At 33.2% G+C, this 3,336-nt stretch overlaps 1 non-coding gene across 1 annotated transcript; it reads right to left on the bottom strand.

Annotated features, from left to right (window-relative positions):
- Positions 1 to 512: 512 nt before the first annotated feature.
- LOC133813049 (small nucleolar RNA R71) lies at positions 513 to 619 on the bottom strand. The gene has a single exon (XR_009884095.1). It is a non-coding gene; the product is annotated as a small nucleolar RNA R71 (small nucleolar RNA).
- Positions 620 to 3,336: the final 2,717 nt, after the last annotated feature.

Here is a 3,336-nt window from a genome sequence, read left to right as displayed (position 1 = left end):
TTGTTTGTGAAAATTGTATGCATCATTGGGAACGTAACTCTAAAAATTGATTAGTAAAAAGACATCTATCTTTGTTTGAAATTGAAAGTGTTAGTAAGAATTTGAGCATCATGGAACCAATTGCTAATCCTGTTGATGAAAATGTTGTGCCTGAAAAAACTTTGCTTGAATATTTTGCACCTATTTCATCTAATGCTCCTTCATGCATTGTTTTTCCTACAACTTCTGCTACTCATTTTGAGCTTAAACCAGCAATAATTCAATTGTTGCCATCTTTTTATAGGTTAGATAGAGAGGATCCTTACATGCATGTCAAAGATTTCTTATAAATTTGCTCAACATTTAAATTTCAAAAAATTTCTGATGAGTCGGTCAAACTAAGATTGTTTCCTTTTTCATTAAAAGATAAATCAAAAGCTTGGTTAAATTCCCTTCCCACGGGGTCTATAACTATATGGGATCAACTTTATAATAAATTCTTGCTGAAATTTTTTCCTATGTCTAAAACTGATAGTCTAAGTAGAGAAATCTCTGAGTTTTTTCATAAAGATAATAAAGAGTTTTATGAATGTTGGGAAAGATTTAAAGATTTATTATTAAAATTTCCTCGTCATAGTTTTGAAAAATGAAGACTTATAAAATATTTTTATGATGGTTTGACTCCCTCTAATCGTCAAATGATTCAATCTATGCATACCGGAAATTCTTTAAAATTTTAACGCCCTTGAATATTTGTCTGTCAATTCGCAACAATGGAATTATTTTGATCCTAGGTCTAGGTCAACTAATTCACCAAAAAGAGGAGGAAGGTATGAAGTAAAAGATGAATTAGACTTAAGAACATCCTTAGACAAATTAGCGAGAAAAGTAGAAGTTTTAGCCATAAGCCAAACTATAAATTCTCCAATACAACCAAGAAAAGATGTTTGTTCTATATGTTCTAGTCTTTGCCATAATGCCCAATCATGTCCTTCCTACCAAGAAGCCTTTTCTAAGGAGTCCAATGCTCGTCATTCTTATGGAAAACCAAATGATGGCCCATTTTCATCCACCTACAATCCAAATTGGAGAAACCATCCGAACTTTTCATGGAAACAAAACTAACCCCAAATGAATCAAGGGCACCAATACAACACAGAAAACCAAACTCATGCCCCACAAAATCAACCATATCCTCAACAAAGGAAACCTTCCTTAAAAGATACTTTACAACAATTTATGCAATCCACTCAACAAATCTTATAAAATCAATCTCAATCAATTACCAAATTCGAGACACAAGTAGGACAACTCACCACTGCTTTAGCTGATAAAGAGAAAGGAACATTCCCTAGTCAACCTATCCCTAATCCAAACGGTCAATATGAGATAGGAAAGTCTAGTCATAATGGAGAAGTCAAATCAATTTCAACTCTTAGGTCTAGAAAGAACATTGTCAAACCCAATTACATACCCGAGGTTGAAAAAGAAAAAGAAAAAGAAAAGAGTCAGCCTTCTAGTTCTAATGTCAATGACTCTTCAAACAAGGAAACCTCAATCCATCCTTTCATTCCAAAAGCCTCATTCCCACAAAGATTACTTCCAATTAAAAAAGACGGCCAATATAATGACATCTTAGAAGTTTTCAAACAAGTTAGTATCAATATCCCTTTCTTAGATGTCATTAAACAAATTCCTGCCTACTCAAAATTTTTAAAGGATCTTTGCACTGTTAAAAGAAACACTAATGTTCCAAAAAAGGCATTTTTAATTGAACAAGCTAGTTCCATTATTCAATATAAGGGTCTTGTTAAATATAATGATCCTGGGTGTCCCACAATTTCATGCATTATTGGTGATCATTTTATTAACAAGGTTTTACTTGATTTGGGTGCTAGTGTGAATTTATTGCCTTATTCTGTTTATAAGCAACTTGGTCTTGGTGAGCTAAAACCTACCTCTATAACTTTTCAATTAGCCGATCGTTCTGTGAAAATTCCTAGAGGCATTATAGAGGATGTTTTGATAAAGGTTGATAAATTTTATTATCCTATTGACTTCATTGTTCTTGATACTCAACCTGTGGAAAATATGCATGCTCAAATTCCTATCATTTTAGGTAGACAATTCTTAGCTACGTCTAATGCAATCATAAATTGTCATAATGGTGTTTTGAAATTATCTTTTGGAAATATGACTGTTGAATTGAATGTATTTAATGTTGTTAAATCTGTTGAGTGTGAGGAAGTGCATGAAGTTAACATGATAGATAATATCTGTGAAAATGATGGAAATGACTTACTTGACTTTTGTGAAAAATACTTTGGTATGAACTTGCATTTTAACGATTCTAATGATGATGAGAATTCTTTGCTAGAGTCTATAACCTTAGATGAAACCAAAGTTGAACATTTTTCACCCTTAGATCATGTTCAATCAATTTCTGAGTCTCCAAAGTTAGACCTTAAACCTTTTCCAAAAGATTTAAAATATGCTTTTCTAGGAGAGTCTGAAACCTTACCTGTTATCATAGCATTCGCCTTACATAAAGAACAAGAAGATAAATTGTTAGATGTCCTTAGAAAACATAAAGAAGCCATAGGTTGGACCCTTGGAGACATTAAAAGAATTAGCCCATCCATATGTATGCATAGAATCCATCTAGAAGAGAATGCTAAAACCTCTCAGGAATGTCAAAGAATGCTAAATCCAAATATGAAAGAAGTAGTTAGAGAAGAGGTCATAAAATTGTTAGACGTAGGTATCATTTACCCTATTTCTGATAGTCAATGGGTTAGCCAGTTCAAGTTGTGCCTAAGAAATATGGGATCACAGTTATTGAAAATGAGAAAAATGAATTAATCCCTACTAGAGTACAAACGGGGTGGAGAGTGTACATAGACTATAGAAAGCTTAATAATGTTACTAGAAAATACCATTTTCCATTACTATTTATTGATCAAATGCTTGACGTTTAGCTGGCCATGCATATTATTGCTTTCTTGATGGGTATTCGGGATATAACCAAATCCCCATTGCCCCAGAAGATCAAGAAAAGACTACATTTACATGCCATTTTGGAACTTTTGCCTATCATCGCATGCCTTTCGGATTATGCAATGCACCTGCGACTTTTCAAAGGTGTATGATTTTAATTTTTTCTGGCATGGTTGAAAGATTTCTTGAAGTGTTTATGGATGATTTTTCTGTGTTTGGTTCCTCCTTTGATGAATGTTTGCACCATCTTTCACTTGTTTGGTTCCTCCTTTGGTAATCTCATCTGAGGGAATAGAAGTTGATAAAGCAAAAGTTGATCTTATTTCAAAACTTCCCCCACCTAAAACTGTGAAAGAAATT

Source organism: Humulus lupulus, chromosome 1 (genome assembly GCF_963169125.1).
Source record: "Humulus lupulus chromosome 1, drHumLupu1.1, whole genome shotgun sequence".
Lineage (NCBI taxonomy): Eukaryota > Viridiplantae > Streptophyta > Magnoliopsida > Rosales > Cannabaceae > Humulus > Humulus lupulus.
The sequence above is the reverse complement of the archived record's forward strand: the minus strand, read 5'-3'. Positions and strand labels throughout refer to the sequence as shown.